Genomic DNA, 19,264 nt, shown 5'->3' on the forward strand with positions numbered 1-19,264 from the left:
TGTCATCCACAAAGTGCAGGGAGGTGGAATTGTGGTAAGAGTGGGAGGAAAGATGTGCTACATAGGTGATGTACACTGGGCAAGGAATTGTCATCAGGTGGGTGGGCTCAATATATGCTGTTTCTATTTCTGTGTCTATGAAGGCTAAAGGTCAGAACATTGTTTGTTATAATAAATACTTATTGGCAAAAATTTTGTGAGTTTGGTTGTGTTTCCCTATTCCTGATATCCACAGAAGAATTAACTTCCATATCTCATAACAAATATCAGAATCATTTATTTTACCATCATAATATAAACTGATGTAAATTACAGATGAGAGTATCATTTTACTGAACTAAACTTTAGAAAGAAGTCTTCTGATCATGTGGTTAGGAACAGTGTACATTTCTTCTTCTTTTTTGTGGGGGGCTTTGTTTGTTTGTTTGTTTGTTTTTTGAGGCAGGGTTTCTCTGTCTAGCCCTGGCTGTCCTGGAACTGACTCTGTAGACCTTGAACTCAGAAATCCACCTACCTCTGCCTCCCAAGTGCTGGGATTAAAGGCATGCACCACCACTGTCTGAATCATTTTTTTCTTCTTAAGATAAGCATCTACTAAAATCAAGTATCTGACTTCTTGTAGGATATTTTGCTCTCTCTCCTAAAAATTTGTTTCTTCTATTAAGTTATATGTGAAAGCTTAGTTCATGACAAATCTTTAAAAATTTCTTTCCCTCTCCACTAAAATAACATTACTTTCTTTTTTCTCTTCTTCCTCTTCTTCCTATTCCTCCTCCTCCTCCTCCTCCTCCTCTTCTTCTTCTTCTTTTCTTCTTCTTCTTCTTCTTCTTCTTCTTCTTCTTCTTCTTCTTCTTCTTCTTCTTCTTCTTCTTCTTCTTCTTCTCTCTTCTTCTTCGTCTTATTGTTCTTGTTCTTCTTGTTCTCATTATTCTTGTTCTCGTTCTTCTTCTCCTTCTTGTTCTTGTTCTTCTTGTTCTTGTTCTTCTTGTTCTTGTTCTTCTTGTTCTTGTTCTTCTTGTTCATGTTCTTCTTGTTCTTGTTCTTCTTGTTCTTGTTCTTCTTGTTCTTGTTCTTCTTGTTCATGTTCTTCTTGTTCTTGTTCTTCTTCTTGTTCTTGTTCTTGTTCTTCTTCTTCTTCTTCTTGTTCTTCTTCTTCTTCTTCTTCTTCTTCTTCTTCTTCTTCTTCTTGTTCTTCTTCTTCTTCTTCTTCTTGTTCTTCTTCTTCTTCTTCTTCTTCTTCTTCTTCTTCTTCTTCTTCTTCTTCTTCTTCTTCTTCTTCTTCTTGTTCTTCTTCTTCTTGTTCTTCGTCTTCTTCTTCTTCTTCTTCTTCTTCTTCTTCTTCTTCTTCTTCTTCTTCTTCTTCTTCTTCTTTTTGTTTTGTCTTGTTTTGTTTTCGAGACAGGGTTTCTCTGTGTAGCCCTGGCTGTCCTGGAACTCACTCTGTAGACCAGGCTGGCCTCCAACTCAGAAATCCACCTGCCTCTACCTCACAAGTGCTGGGATTAAAGGTGTGCACCACCACTTCCCAGCTATAGCATTACTTTCTAAAGATGAACAAATATTTGTATTTCTAATGTGCAACATACATATTTGTTGGTAGTTTTCTGCTCTGAGACCTTGTGGGAAAAATCTGACCAAGTAAAATCACCCAGACACAGACCATTTCATTTGAGAATCAAGGTTTCCTATTGTTTCTTTAAATAAGTAATCATGTCATTTACACAACATAATATAAAATTAGCAAAGAGAAAATGATTTTATATGCAATATTTTATATTTTGTTTTCAGTACTTAAAAGTTTACTGCTGTCCAGTTATAGTGTTTTTATAATATTTCTGAGATTGCCTTAATTCACTTAGTGTTGCTTATCATTAGCCACATAAATTTTTTTGCAAATGATTTTTCTGGGTATAAATAACTCTATTGTTTGTATATACCACATTTCCTCATCCATTATTCTGATGTTTGAGATATAGAATGGTTACATAATTTATTTATTTTACAATAATTTTGCCATGTATTTTCTGGCTGAACATTGTAATCCCAGTTGTCTCCTGACTCATGGAAATTCTTTAGTTCTTCTGTTAGTATCCTTAGTGCTGGGTTTATGGGTAAAGGTGGCTATACCTATGTTAATTTTATTCTTGCTCAAGACATTCTAGCTACTAAAATTGGTTAAAAATAAAATAAAAGAGTCAAGGGTGAGGGAAACCAACAATATGCACATCATCATTGCTCCTTAATATTTTTGTTGACTCTTTTGTGAAGGATTTTTCTCTGATTTAATTGATTTTAATTTCTCTTACAGTATGAAAGAAGCATCAACTCACCTATAATAGAACAGCTGAATTAGTCATTAAAGACCATATTACCTCAATCTCATGCCCTAATCCACATGGCTATATTCACACACACACTCGCGCGCGCACACACACACACACACACACACACACACACTTTATCTCTTTGGGCAAAGGTTCACTCCAGGAGATGTTTTTCCTTCTAATTAGATACACATTATCCACTCAGTCTGATTGTGAAGTTTATAAGTTGATTCCCTCTCACTTTTTCTCTTGTCTTCAGTGTCTTAAACCAGACAATGAAAACAAAGATACAGTAGAACTCATTTTCTCATTATTGATTTCATGCACCAGCTGCCAGCTGTTTTAGCTCGTTCATTTATATAACCCTCTGGGCAACTTTTTAAAAGTACTTTTCTTTGACCATCTGCTAAATACGATTGGTTTAATAATTAAAGACTCACCATCCCCTTTCAAAGAAACATAAATGTTGCTATTGAAGCTAAGATATCAGCATTTTGAATTAAAAGACAGAGGCAGCTTTCATTCTGTACATGGGCATTGAACACTTTGAGACACTAGTTTTTTGTGCTTTCTTTTTCTATCCTTCTCTGTACATAACATTAATGTGAAAAATATCCCAAATCTTACAAGATTTTTGCTTAAAAATTCCTATTCCATCTCTTTATATTTTGCCTTCAGTTAATAAGAGTTGATTCCTAAGCTTGATGAAACTACAATTTTATAAATACACAAGTGGCTTTGGATAAGGCACATTAGCTGGATTCATGGACAACATGACCCATTATAATGAATGCAGATATATTTCCAGAGAGATTCAAGTTCATGCATGCAATGTAGCAAAGCTGGAAATAAGTCAGTATCACTCATGTACAACAGCATCATGGTTTAAACTTTTGGCTTGGACTCTTCATTTTCTAAAATATTACTTTCACAAAAGCAGCAACATTAGTAGTGTCAGAAGCTACATGCATAAGTCTCACCAACATGATTGCCTAACAAAAGAGATGAATGAGCAAGTGTGGCTCTAATAGACATACCAAAAGTGGATGGGGTAAGTCCACAGGCTTCAACCCTACTTAAAGACCACAGGCAACTAAGGAAAGCTAAGAATGGGAGAAATAATCTTCCTCAAGAATGATTACAGCAATTAGTTATCCAATACAAAATGGTCATCACTAAAAATACACATACAGGATATATATGTAGAAAAAGCAGGCTGTATTTAGAAATATATAATATAATATAATATAATATAATATAATATAATATAATATATATCCATGTAATGATAATGTCAAAAAGCTACGATTATGAAAGAGAATGAGGAGGCATATATGGAGTATTTGGAGGGAAAAAGGGAAAGGAGAAGTGATGTAATTGTATTACAATCTCAAAATAAAAGTAACAAATCTATATCTATCTATCTATCTATCTATCTATCTATCTATCTATCTATCTATCTCTATGTGTGTGTGTTTTATCTATGTGTGTCTGTGTATATCTGTGCCACATGTGTGTGAGTGCCAGTGAAGACCAGGAAGAGGGTGGCATATACCTTGGACATGGTAGAGGCAATTGTGAGCCATTCAATGTGGGTTATGATAAGCAAACTAGGGTCAGCTTTCCAATACTTTGGAATGTTTCTAAAACTTACAGCTTATATCTCTAACTGAACTTTAATAAGTCAGTGGTTTTGCAATACATATAGTATTCTTTTGAAAATACTCCATCAACCATTGGACCAAACACAGGGTCCCCAATGTAGGAGGTAGAGAAAGGAGTGAAGGAGCTGATGGGGTTTGCAACCCTATAGGAGGAACAACAATATTAACCAACCAGATCTCCTAGAGCTCCCATGGATTAAACCACCAACCAGGGAGTACATGTGGAGGGACCCATGGCTCCAGCTGCATATATAGCAGATGATGGCCTTGTGGGACATCAATGGGAGGAGAGGTCCTTGGTCCAGTGAAGGCTAGATGCCCTAGTGTAGGGGAATGCCAGGACAGGGAAGCAGGAGTAGGTGGGTTGGTGAGCAAAGGGAGGGGGACCGAATAGAGGGTTTTTGGAGGGGAAACCAGAAAAGGGGATAACATTTGAAATGTAAATAAAGTAAATTTCTAAGAAAAAAGAAAATACTTTAAAAAATGAAATACATTGCACTTTATTTCAAGGATACAATGAGACTGACCTGTAAAATTATAGTTGTATATAATGAAAACTGTATTTCATTTTAATGACAATATTTTACTGTTATTAATTGAAGGACCAAGTAGCAAGTAGCATATGAGCTGAATTTGTGCAATTTGAAATTGTCTGGTCAGACATTTTTTGATCAGCTACCCTATTCTCCCTCAACCTCATCTCTTTGAGTTTTTTGTTTGGGTTGTTTTGTATTTCTTGAGGTTATTGTTTCATGATTGTCATCTGAAAAGACTTAAGTGTAGTGTATTTAATACTTGAATACAAATCTTTCCAGGATTAAAAGAAATCTCTTTAGAAATATTTCCATGTTTTAGCCAAGTTTCAAAACAGGAAAAATATTCTGAAAAATATCTATTCTTGCAAGTGGTCTTCTTCCTATTAGTACTCTTTGGTATATATATATATATATATATATATATATATATATATATATATATATGACTTTTGCTCCTTATTTTGTAATATTATTCAAAAGACATTAAATTGAGATAAAAATGTGTTTTCCAAACTATACCTTCCAATATTCTTGCACACACACCATTCCCAACTCCTCACACCACAGTTTGGCAGCAATAATATCTTAGCAAGGCCATTCTTACCTTGTTGCCAACTCATTATTCTCTTACAGCCTTATTACAATTGTGCTATCTGCAAATGCCACTGTGCAGGCTCTTCAGATAGAATGAATAGCCAGTGAAAATGACAACAGATAAAACTTTCTCCAATCTCATCTTTGATCATTCTTGATTGGTAAGAGAGAGGGAAAATACTAGTTGGATTTGTAAGTGAAGGGATGCTATAGATGTGCTACTTAGACTGATTTTCTCCACTCTCTGTTCTTTTCTCTTTCTTTTCTTTCCTCTCCCTTTCCTTTCCTTTCCTTTCCTTTCCTTTCCTCTCCCTTTCCTTTCCTTTCCTTTCCTTTCCTTTCCTTTCCTTTCCTTTCCTTTCCTTTCCTTTCCTTTCCTTTCCTTTCTTTCTTTCTTTCTTTCTTTCTTTCTTTCTTTCTTTCTTTCTTTCTTTCTTTCTTTCTTTCTTTCTTTTCTCCCTCCCTCCCCTTTTCTCTTTTTTCTTTTCTTTTTTCTTTTGGTTTTAAATACATCCCAACAGTAGTTTTGCCTCCCTCCACTCCTCCCCATTTCTGTCCCACCTCCTCTCTCCTCAAGATCCACTCCTCTGTTTCCCTTCAGAAAAGAGCAGGCCTCCCAGGAACATTAGCTGAACTGCTCTTAAGACTGTATTTTGTTGTTGTTGTTTTTGTTTTTTTGATGCAATGTCTATAGAAGGCTAGCTTTTCAGTATTATGTTTTTAAACATTTTTTGAGAACTTTAGACAGTATGCCTTGATAATACTTACTTGTACAACTTCCCATAATTGCTCTGAGGTACACCTCAGTTTCCTACCCCTTCCTAACTTCTTGTTCTCCACTTTTTTGTAATAGTCCATTGATACCAGTTTATATAGGAAGAGTCCTTTTATTGTTTTGTACTTAGCATATTCTGATAATATTACAATTAATGGAAGTTAACTGATCTTGAAATGTTCTGATAAGATAGACCTTTAAAACTGAAATTTTCATTAAAAGCTTAAATAGCATTCTACAATGATGGTTTAGTGTTATCTAAACAAGCATGGCTACTGGAAATTGAAATGTGTTAATGCATGTTTTATATTGGTTAAAAACAGGTTACTCTGAGAACAGGAAGAATTGTGTAGTGTGGTTGTATATATTGAATTAAAATTATGCATTTAGCTTCTTGGGGGGTATTTCTATATAGTTGACATTGATTTATATTTTTATGCTAAATATAAATGTTATTATCATAACTAAAATTATAGTAATACTTGAGAAATTATCAAAGCAAAGAAACATAGTTTCATGATAAGTTCTTGAAAAATATCGCAATATCGATTTATATGAAATGGTACCTGGGACAGGAGATATATTTCAGTACTATAAACTAAAAAAAAAAAAATCTGTAGCGTGAAATCTTTGACATTTCTGTTATGATAGAGTAAATGCATCGTTTTTTAACCCTATTTATAATGTAGATCAGAGAAAGAAAGCATACTGTTTTATTGTCATATAGAACAATAAAAGGAAGATTAAGAAAGGTTAAATTCTGATTTCAGCACACCAGAAGTGTAGATTCATTTGAGTCTTCTTTTTATTTTATAACTGTTGTTTGCTTAAGATAATTTTGTCTCAAATTAATTAATCAGCCTTACACACAGTGTGCTATAGATTTATCTTTTGTTCCTCTAGACAGTATAAATCTTGGCATGTCAATTACGTGAAATAGTACATTCCACATTATATTGCTGAAGGAAACTTTTTTGCGGTTTTGTTCATTGTATCACAAAGTTCCATACTGCTGATCACATTTCTGTGAAAACCCCTGAGAGTTATATATGGAGTATTAAGGTAAATACACACACATTCAAACACATAGCCTAAAATAGAAATTTATTATTAACTTTTTTCCTCTAATAAAACAAGGTCATTGAATATATGAATGTTTTAGAACATACAAATATTTATGGGGAAAATACAGCTGTAACATTTGTCATAACAACACAATGTGTGATTTCATTTAACTTTTAAAGTTCTATAGTGTTATGTTATAACATATCAGTCATTTGAAGCCTTATAGCTAATATGTGCATTCTTTTTTGATCTGAGTATATTTCCTTACTTTCCTGAGAAAAGACTGCATCTTTATTATCTCTTTGGTAAGAAAAATTTGCTATAAGTCAAATCTTAAATAATTTAAGAAGAAATTTTAAATTTAGAAATTAAATTAATAAATAACTTATTAAGATTTTTACTTTGATGACACCAAGGAATCAAACATGAGTTAAATAATAGCTTTGAAGTATTTTAGTGCTTAGCTTTGAGTAATGATGAAGAATGTACACTTATTGCTCCTGAGCATATAAGGGTGATGGTATATATTTTACTTCTTTTTCTGGGGGAACTATCTAATCCTGTCAACACAAATATTATTGAGCCTAAACACATAGAAAACCTTAAATAAACTTTCAGAAATAAATGAATGGCTTTCCTTTTATTCTGTCACATACAACTACCAGCTAAAACTTGGAAATTCTTTTACTGTTAAATATTTTAAGCAATTTTTAGTAAACATTACAGTGTATAATTACCTGGGGATTATGTTTTCCATATGATATGCTACCTTTTTCGTTTTGATTAATATAAACTACAGTATACTCATTTTATTAAGTCTTCAACAACAAACTATAACATTGTGAATGTATGAGTCTTTATTTTACACTTCCAAAAAGCAAATACCATAATCTTCTTACTATTTTATATGATTTAGTGCTTTTTTTAAAAGTGATTTTAGTGGTGGCAAAATAAAAAAAAATCATAATTAACTGTGTTATTTAGACTTTTGAAAATTTTCTTATACAGTATATTTTGGCTATGTGCTTTCCCCTTCCTAAACTCTTCCAAGTTCTTCCCACCTTTCTGACAAGCCAGCTCATGTTATTTAACTCTCAAAACAGAACCAAACAAAACAAGCCACCCCCACCAAAGCAACAACAAAAACAACATGTGTTAGCCAAATATTTCTGGGCATCAAGTCTGCCCAGCAGTATGACTAAAACTTCATTGGAGAAAACTGACTTTTCTTTGTCAGTGGGGATTAATTGCAAATAATGTCTTAGTTAAGGTAAGATAGGTTTAATCAAATAGGTGCTGCAAAAGCTGACTTTAAAAGTTTAATAAAAGGAAAAACGTTTAAACTATTACATTGATATAATTGTACTAAAAGATTTCTGGTTGAAAAGTTTAATAAAAGAAAAAACATTTAAACTATTACATTGATGTAATTGTAATAAAAGATTTCTAGGTGAAATCATTTAATGCAATATGCAGCTTGTGTTGAACATATCATTTGATTAATACCAAATGATTCAGTTGAACGGGAGGCAAATATATATATATATATATATGTGTGTGTGTGTGTGTGTGTGTGTGTGTGTGTGTGTGTGTGTGTGTGTATATATATTCAAAATAAATTCAAAATAAGAAAATTAAATTAAATTTAAAATAAGAAAATTACCTTGCCACACATTATCTTGAAGGTTACAATTTGTGGTAATTTTCAAAGACTAAGCAAACATCAAATCCATAGTAGTAAATCTTTAAAGTCTGTAATTGATCATACCTATAGCAAATCATACTGAGACTGTGTCAGAAAAATCCTGGGTTTATTTTTGCCTTAGGGTGGTAAAATGTGTGTATTAAGATGCTTTAACACATGCTCAGCTTTAGAACAGTATTCACATAAATTGCCAGTTAGAGATATTGTATAGAAGTCAGTATATCGCTGTGAAAAGATTCATGTGGGGTTTGGAATTCAGGATTCCTATTATACTTAGAAGTATGAATTCTAAAATAATTAGGAATGTTGCCTTCCAATTCCTTTTCACATTAGAAATTATTACAATTTACATGCCACATACAGTTCTCATTTTAATAAATATGCTTATTTTTAATTTTGATAATACTTCTGTTCCAGATAGCACAGACAAGAATATCAGCATTAACATTTCTCTGTTTCTGGTAATTTGACTACTTCCAATATAGGGATATAATCCTAGAATCTAAACTATATTATTGACCAAATTTCACCCAATTAAAATAGGTTTAAGGAACCAACCAGAACCCCCAGAGCTCCCAGAGACTAAACCACCAACCAAATAGTCCACATGGAGGGACTCGTGGCTCTAGCTGCATATGTAGCAGAGGATGGCCTTGCTGGGCATCAATGGGAGGAGAGGTCCTTGGTCCTGTGAAGGCTCTATGCCCCAGTATAGGGGAATGCCAAGACCAGAAAGTGGGAGTGGGTGGGTTGGTGAGCAGGGGAAGTGGGGAGGGAATAGTGGGGTTTCAGAGGTGAAACCAGGAAAGGGGATAACATTTGAAATGTAAATTTAAAAAATGTAGAAAGAAAGAGTAAAATAATATTTAGCAGGTGATTTAGATTGCATAGAATTTATTCCTATTAGTAGCATATTATATCTTTAATTTTTAGCTTAGTTATATATATTATATACTAAATTACATCTTAAGAAACTAAAAATATAATAAATAGAATAATTTACTTGATTTATTTAGGATCAGATGGTTATTAGTTAAAGAGATAGTTTAGAAGAAAGTGTCCTTAAGCCATGCTCTTTTTAAAAGGTGTTTTTGATAATTCATGTATAAGGAAAATATCATTTTCTTCTCAAGTGACTATCATTGATGTTTTCCCAAAATACTATATGATTAGCATTAAACAATTTCGATTACATCAATGATCATATTAATTTTTTATATGACAACACAGTGAAGTAAGTCATATAAGCTTAATGTTTTGGTGACATTGAACTGAATTTAGGGCCTTGTTCCACCTCCACTGAACAATATCCTCATCAATTTAGCCTTTAAACCATTGTCAAATATTTATTATACTGCATTTTCAACATGTCATCTACAAAAACTGCTTGTTTACACTCATGTATAAGTATACATGCGTTCCCTCATTTGTTTCTTTATTTTCCTTGTAGCGTGTATTGTGATAAATTAAAGCTAAAAACCTAATGTTTACAATGAATAATAAAATTGCATTTACCTCTGAAAAACTGTTGAGCAAAATCAAGGGGTCTATTTTTAACGTTTTGTTTCTCTACAGAGAACACATTGACACGTACTTATATGTAGATTTGCATATTGTGTTCAGCACATGAAAAGTCTATACCACATAGTAATTGCAGAAAACAGAAATGCTATTTGATTTCTAGTCTTATATAATTTACAGAACAATTTTCTTATGTATAGTAATTGTTCTTGTGCTACTACTATGACTCTATTCTATTTTATTTATTAATTGTTTTTAGTTTCAGCACCAAGAGACTATTGAAAGAGGATACGAATTACTTTTCTATTTAAAATTTGTAAAGGCAAAGATGATTTAAATAATAAAGTCAAGGCTTTCAACATCTTTTTTGAGTTCTTTGTTCCTATTCACTAAATGCTCTGTAATTTGTATCTAAAGAATTTAAGACCTATTTAGTGTCTCCTTGCTATTGATTTTTTTTTATTTTCATTTGTTCTGATTGTGGTGGGTAAATGGGGAGTGTGAGGTAATGGGGGCATGTTATTTGTCAGTATAGCCAAAATGTATTGTTTCCCACTACAAATGCACCTTCAGAAAGAACTGGGTGGTCTTTCATTGACACTTGATGTGTTTTATTTTAAAGGAGGGCATTCAAAAATACAAAGACATTCCTTAAGATGTGATCATTATACACCAACAGCCTAACAAATAAGCAGAGTAAAAGACCAAGAATCTCATATTGGATTTGAACAATAGGCAAGAAGGGGGGAAAAAGAAAGCCTAGTTGTCTTAGACAGATTTTCGGTGTGAAGATTGCTAAAATTTATTCTGTGTGGAAGACAAATAATGTAAGGTTGAGAGACATAAGGAATGCATGATGCGATGGGTAGGAAGGATCTATAAGTCATATCTGGAGAGTAATACCGTTCTCTCTATTAACAAGTATTTACTTTCACAACACGATCATGGGTGAGTTCTTTCTCTTTCATTTTCTTTTGATTTACAAAGAATTCTTTCCACAATTGGATGAATTAAAAAACAAAAACAAAAAAACCTAAACGATGGGAAGGATTTTCACCAAAAACATTTGAGATGACTTTTGGGAAATATTTAGGAAAAATCTATGGTGGTAGTATTTTAGGATGAAAATGACAAACATTAGAGATGATGTTATATACAGGGACATTTTTGAATAAAGAAATATTTACATATTACTAGAGAAGTAATCTAGCCATTATTATGAGATAAAGAGAAAAGAAGAGCTATGCAGTAGAAAAGTATCCACAATTTCTGCAAAGGAGAAAAACAGTAGCAGTTTAGACAGACAGAAAGGCCAAGAAGAAATCAGTCTTCAGATCTGAGCATTTAGTAATAATCATAACTTTGTCAAAGTTTTAGCTAGAGCTTTGGATAAGCTTCTGGATACACATATGATATTGGAAATTTTAATTGGAGACTTGGGTTTTTTGATTTTACTAAAACATTATTGTAGATATCTAAGATAGAACAAAATATTTATTTATTCTAACCAAGAGGAAATTGCTTTGCATTTCATTGGGAACAAGAGATAAAGGCAAGAGTAAAATTTTAGATGAGCAAAAGAGATTGTTTAGAAAGCAAAAAAAAAAAAAAGTTCACAAATTAAAAAAATAGGAATGGAAGGACCACAATATTCTTTAGCAGAGGTAATTTCAGTTTCAGTCAATTCTCTAATCCCAAAATTTTAATCTTGAAATGAAATAGTATTATTCATATAAGAAATTGTAAAATAACTCAAAAGTCTCATAATCAAATATCATGCATAAATCTGTGGGAGATAATACAAATAAAGTAATACCGACTTTAAACTTTTACTAAAATATATACATACATGTCAAACTATTCAGACTGAAGTTGTATTTATGTATTTATATGTAGAAAGGGAAGGGGATAAATAATATACTTTTGTTGTAACTTAAAAATAAAGAACTATTATAAAATACTTTATTTTAGTAAAACCTAGAAAGAAGACCTGGAACTAATGAGGTTTCATCTAGAAAATTTCCTTTGAATACAATTACTCCAAAGACTTGTTAGCCAACACCTCGCTTCTAAAGACTTTTCAACTGTCCTATAATGTTGGACAGTCTTGTTATCTCTGGGATGTTTTAATAGTAAGGTTTTGTTGTTTGTAAAGAATGTCAGCCTAGTGATTACAACAAGCCCATAATTGTACCCTAAAGGCACACAAAAAGTACCCATTGAACCGAGAGTAAGAAGGTAGAACTCGGGCTCTTTGCTTTCTTTAAGTGACCAGTGTTAATATTAATACAGTAATAATTATTATAAAAGAGTCTAGAGAAGAATGAAGTAGTTGGAAGACAGCAATTTTCACTAGACAATTGTTCTAACACTTTGTATATATTTATAGAAATTTTCCAATCTGAAAGTCCAAAGTAAAGCTAATTGTTTGGAGGAGAAGTGAAACTAAGAATGTCTTAAAAATAAAATTTAGCCTGATTTTTACCTACATGTATGGCTTTAAAAAACAACCCTATCTACAGGTATGTGATGATTGCCTCATTTTGTATATAATTCCACTTATATTATTATGTTTAGATCTAGTATATATGCATACATATGTGTATACAAAGTGTTACATTTATATATTATGACACATTTTATATTGATATATATCTACATATATATAATATTTGAATGCATCATTTAAAAGGAAGGATTGGATTGACTTTAACATTATAAAATATGAACTGTAAAGAAGACAGGATAGATTTCTGAGTTCTATCTTTTTTAAACAGTAAAGGTTGAAGAACATTTCATAGAAAATATACCAATTCAGTATACATATGAAGAGAGGATATCAATTACATTTCTTATAATACAAATATTGTGAGGCACACATTTCATGAGAAGAGAAACCTGCCAAAACAAACATCTGAGTTTCTTAGCTTTTCTACTTCATTTTTCTGTAGCAAGCAAAGAGATTAAACCTCTACCACTTTTTTTAGTTGGGAAAATATTTGAGTTTTTTTTGGTCAGTGTTTTCTGAAAGACAGAAAGGATATGCCTCTTAGCTAAATATTGCTAACAGCTATTGCGGTAACTCTTTATGTTTTAGAAGGGAAAGACTATGCCTCAGGTATGCTAATTCCTATCAATGCCAAAAACTTCTCAGAGGGATTTTAATTTGATATAAGTGAATGTTAGGTAGGTTTCAACAATTTAAGAAGAAGGCAATTAACATATTTTGTGGCTAAAGTGGTCAGCTTATATAGCTTGGTTTTACAAGTAAACATACTATGTTCTACAGGGAGAAAGCAATTTGCATATAGTCACATAGGCAGGTACTTGTTCCCTTTGAACAAGTAATTCAAAGTTGTAAGCCTTGTTCAACATCTTTTTCCTTTACCAGTGTTAGATGTTGTTTAAAGTAGACTTGTGACATTATTTCATGAACTTCAAATATAATATTTATCGGTAATAAAATAACATTACACTGATCCATGTTCCATTCTGTGCTGTTTCCAGGGTATGTTTTTACTTATGATCATGCTAGCTTGAGACTTTCAATGGAAAGTTTTTTTTTTCATTTTTTCTTTTATCTTCACTTGCTTTTGACAACATCCCCAGCCATCTCTTCCTCACCACATAGTCTTTCAATGCATTTTCTATACCTTGTCAGTTTTGTTTCCTAAAACATGGTTCTTTTTGAGTCTTTGTTCTTCAAAACTTACCTTTGAATATCCAAATCAAATTTACACTTAACAATTAATATATTACTGACCACTTCAAGTAAAGATGATAATGTTCATCAGAAAATTCTTATAGAATTTACTTCACTAATCTATTCATTATTAATAGCATATCTTTGGGTGAATACTGTATGTCAAGAAATCAAGTAACAGTTGTTACCTTTGGTTCTATATCTTTCTAGATTGTAATATTCATGATGCTAGACACTGTGTTTGAAGATATTTATTTTCTTCATAGTTCATAGCACATAGCTATTTGAACATAGCTGATGATCAGTAAGTACTTGTACAATAAATATTGACTCCAGAAGCAGTTGTGACAGTGTGAGGCCTCTATGGTATCCATATGCAGACTGTGGCATATCGAGTATGTTCGAAAAATTTTCCTCAATTCCTAAAGAAGTTTATTGTTTTCAAAACTTAAAAATCACAAACTTTACCAAGGCTAATACTATTTCAGTCCCATTCACATAGATAAATGTCAATTAGAAGTACAAGAGCACATTACACGCTAAAGCTTTGTTTATAAAAGCTCATTGATGATTCATACTCACATATGCTAAATTCGACAGTTGCATTATTTGATGTTTAGGCAATGCTCTATAAATGCAGAAGGAAGAATCAATACTATTTAGATATGAGATTGGTAAAGTGTAAAGCAGCTCTGTCTAGTTTCTCAAAAGTTAATACTTTGTAATTTGAAGTGCCTGACTCTATTTTTTAATTAGTAAAGAATATGCATTTTATTTATCTTTAAATAGTAGAGTGGTCCTTGTAAAGGATTAAGTCATGGGATGAGCATAAAGGATTTAACAGACTTTCAAAACAGTAATCCTCTTTATTCGTACTCGGGCCCCCACCCTCAGCGGTACAAGTACAATCCTGTCCAGGATTCCTTTGCTTTGACCCTGCTTGGTTTTCTTTATCTGCAGCTTGACTAACCCAGAGAGGATTACCAGAATAATTAATTGGCAAACGAATTTATTTTCTTAGGAACCACTCAGTTGAGTATTAGACAAATAAGACAAATGTGAGAAGAAAGTCTAATAATGAAATAATTCTGTGCTCATCAATAATCAATATATATTATTCCATTGAATTACATTTAGACATTTAGACTTAAAAGTTTTACATGGGCTTTGATTTCAAAGAATATTCACTCAACTTGCAAAGAGTGATGGTTGTTATATAAATCATGTTCTGCAACAATTGATGTGCATAGCAAAAATAGATTCTTAAAATATGTTTTATGAAAATGATATTGAAGGTGATGAAGTGATGATCTTAATAATTTAAAGTGTTCCTCCACATGAAAATATTAATTTATTTAATTTGATAAGTATTTCTTGATGATTGTTAAAAGGTGACATCTGCCTTAGGTATTAGGTATTATGTGATGATTAATAGTGAACAAAAAGCAAAATATGGTCTTTCATGAATTGATAGGTTTTTTAAAAGGAAAATATATTAAAAATAAAAATAATAATTGCACATCATGATGTTACATGATGAAGGATACACTTTAGTTATCAAATTCAAAGTTAAGTTTGGTTTTATAGTCCTCATATAGACACTATAATATTTACAAAGCAAACCAGTTTTCAGTTTCATATCATATTATGATCTTAGTACCAAGTAAAGGTCAATTAAGCAGCATTTGTATCCAAATACCTAAAGGAATTGAATAGCTTTAAGTCAGCTGCTACAGAACACATTGAGATATAAAGTGCATGAAAGAAGTTATGAGCCAAGTATGAAGAAAATCCCATATAAGATTCAAACAATGGTAATACAATAGGTAATGTGATCTGATCTCCACAGACAACTTTAAAAGATTTTTAATATATATTTCCTATTAATTTATCTTCTTTATCAATGACAATTGTTGGGATGGGAAGAAATTGCTTCATTCTATTTATTTACTATATTTTTCTGAGTAAAGATTAATATACTGTATTAGAGACACAAATGACAAAATTGGAAGACTTTAAGAAGCAGCCTATTTAAGCAGTTCCACCAAAATATAGATTTATTGTAAGTTGATAACTGAATCCCCCTTAAAAGTATAATGACCATTTTCACTGGAATTTAAATATATACTTATTATTTTAATTCAATATTATAATTTCTGTGAGCATAATCAAAGTTCTTTTTAGTGTCCTGGTTTGCTTCTTGGCTGTTGTGATAAAATGCTAACCAAAAAAAAAAAAAAAAAAAAAAAAAAAAACCAACTTGTGGGAAGACAGGTTGGTGTGGCTCAATTGTTAGAGTCTTTAATGGAAGGATACTAAAGTAGTAACTAAGTGCAGGAATCTGGATGTAGGAACTGAGACAGAGATCACAGAGAAACAATACTTATTGGCTTGCTCAGCAGGTATTCTCAGTGTTGCACATCCTAGCAAATAGATAGTACTCTATGCAGTGGGCTGGGCTCTCCTATGCCAATAGAACACCCTCATATAGGCAGGGGGAGGGGGTTGGGATAGGGGGGTTCCGGAGGGGAAACCTGGAAGGGGATAACATTTGAAATGTAAATAAAAAAAACTAACCAGTACCCCCCCAGAGCTGTGTCTCTAGTTGTATATGTAGCAGAGGATGGCCTAGTGGGCCATCAGTGGGAGGAGAGGCCCTTGGTAGTATGAAGATCATATGCCCCAGTACACGGGAATGCCAGAGCCAGGAAGTAAGAATGGGTGGGTTGGGGAGCAGGGTGGGGAGAGGGTATAGGGGGCTTTGGTGATAGCATTTGAAATGTAAATGAAGAAAAATCTAATAAAAAGAAGAAAAACCAAATAAAAGAAAAAAAAATAAAGAAATCAAGTAAATACCCTGGAAACATTCCCACAGGCCAATCTTATGAAAGCAATTCTTTCTTTTTTTTTAAAGTATAGAATAGTTTAATTAGTTCATGGGGAAGGGAGTTAAGAGGGTAGTTGAGGCAGAGAAAGGCAGAGAGAGGGAGAGAGTAGAGAAGTAGACACTAGGCATGGCCATGAGCACATAAAGAGAGGGTGTGAAGGGAATGGGAAGAGAAGGGGAGCAAGAGGGCAAGAGGGCAAGAGGTAAGAGAGAAAGACAAGAGCATGAAAGCAATTCTTTAATTTAGATTCCTTTTCCCAGATGTGTGTAAGTCTGTGCACCATTGACAGAATCTAATTATGATCTATGGAATCTGTCTTCATCTGAACAGCCTGCATTAAGTACACTTCTGTAAATGACAGTGGCAACTTCAAGGGTCAAAGGGGTGTCTTCCTTTATTACATAAAGATCATAGATTTTTTCTTTAATAGATAATCAATCTAGTACTTTTAAATGAATACCCCATCAATAATATACATATACTGGAATTTCCAGCTACCCTAAACTTCATATGAGAAAATTGTCTTATATTTGGGTATATCATACTTCAGAACTTTAAAATATTTTTTATACAACTCAAACTCAAATTTCTACTAATACTAGAGGGATAACATAAATTCTTCAGGAAGTCATAGTAGTAGATCATGGGTTATTGTAGGGAACAACATAATGCTGCTTATTGTTTGTTTATTTATCATTGACTGATTTAAAAAATTCCTTGTTAAAACATAACCTTAAAATTCAAATCTTATATAATTCAGCTCTTTATAATATAGTCAAAATATATTTCCCAAACTGGGTTTGCCACCTTACTGACAGTACAGAATTAGCAAGAGAATCTGGTCTCTTCTACTTTTTACTTACTCATGTAATGTTTGTTCACTATATTATATGACCTGAAGATAAAATACATTTCATAGTTTTGAGCAGAAAAATTTTAAATACAACAAATTTAGAATTAGCAGTCATTATGAATTAGATTAGCAGATTTCTAATACTGACTTATTCTTTGACCTAGGCCAAATAATCTCAGAGACTAATTTCTCCATGACATATATGGTGATGGTACTGAGGTAGTTCATACACTAAAGCTACCCTACTTATCCAAACATATTGTATAGGAAGAATTACATTAATTACAGGGATGAAAGGAATGGTTTCTTTTTGTCTTTCATTTCACTACACACCAAAAGTTTTACTAAACTTTAGAAGCCCAAAGTAGTTAATCCCGAAAAGTTAATTTTACCTTTAAAATATTATTAGGTACTTTTCACTGTTTGAAGTATTCGAACGGAATAGCTTCCTTAATTACACCTCTGAGGTTGGACTCAAATTTATATTAGTATCTTCAGTTTATCCTCAAAATGATTAAGATACTTTAGCTAAGTGAAATTGAGTTTTTAAAGTATATGTTTTTGTTGATTATCTGAGACTTCCATAAGACATATTTTTCATTGTATTCATCACTCTTTCCATTGGTTCTCAGATCCATTCTACTTCTCTATTCTTCAACCTCATATACTCTTTTTTGAAAGTAATCCGTAGAATCCATTTTGTCCACTAGAGCATGGTAAACCTACCAGGGACCACACCCTTATAAAATAAAACTGGCTCCCCTTCCAACTATCAACTGTCCAGAGCTCTTAGTTATGGATGGGAAGTAAAGAACTAGTTCTTCCATACTAGAATAGTGCCTGTCTTGATCATGGGTATGTCGATAAGCACAGATGTTGTGAGTTCAGAAGGGCAGTATTGCTATTACAATCAGAAGATACTGATTTGTTTCAGTACCCTCTGACTTCTGGCTCTTCCAATTTTTCACTCCTTCTTCTTACAATTTTTCACTCCTTCTTCCTTAGTCTTTGCAGTTTAATCAGTTGTGAATTTCTGCATTAACTACTACCCACTGCACAAAGAACCTTCTCTGACAAGTTGTGAGAGGTATGGATACAAAGATTAAAAATTTACAGGGATGTTTGCTACTGTGTCATTATAGCAGAATAGTAGTTGGTTTACTATTGGGACTTTTGAACTCCCCAAACATGGGTTCTTTTCCAGACTTACAGTATCAGGAAAGTGATTTTTCTATGGTCTAAGTATTAGGTTTCAAGAAGGAGAATTTCTATCTTTGAGAGTTCTATGAAACTCAATCCAGTTAAATTTGGATATTTCACAGCAATCAGTGGCTTTAATTTTGTTGAGCTTTGCATTCACAGCCCCAAAGCTGGAATAATAAATGCATGAAAATTTATTAATCAGTAAGGTACAATGTAAAATGGTCTCAATTGCAATGAAAATGTGCTGTTCATTATTATTATATTTTTTCCTGATTGATATGCTAAAATTGCATATACACTGTTGTAATGAAGTGCAGCAATGGTGATGGTTAGAGATGATCCATTACTATTATTACCACCAAATGTTAGGGACCTCTGTGATTAAAAAAAAAACTTAGTTTTGTACACAAAAGAAAGACAGGTCATTGATTAA

General features: G+C 32.5%; 1 protein-coding gene across 20 annotated transcripts in view; it reads left to right on the plus strand.

Moving 5' to 3' along the window:
• Nucleotides 1-19,264, plus strand: part of Dach2 (dachshund family transcription factor 2) — a 538,891-nt gene that overhangs the window by 134,456 nt on the left and 385,171 nt on the right. The window contains exon 3 of one of the 20 annotated variants that reach the window (NM_001289732.1): nucleotides 18,634-18,715. The exons of the other annotated variants lie outside the window; for them this stretch is intronic. The gene's annotated coding sequence lies outside the window, so the exon portion shown is untranslated. The remainder of the gene's footprint in view (nucleotides 1-18,633; nucleotides 18,716-19,264) is intronic. 20 annotated transcript variants of the gene reach the window in all.

This window comes from Mus musculus, chromosome X (assembly GCF_000001635.26).
Source record: "Mus musculus strain C57BL/6J chromosome X, GRCm38.p6 C57BL/6J".
Taxonomy (NCBI): domain Eukaryota; kingdom Metazoa; phylum Chordata; class Mammalia; order Rodentia; family Muridae; genus Mus; species Mus musculus.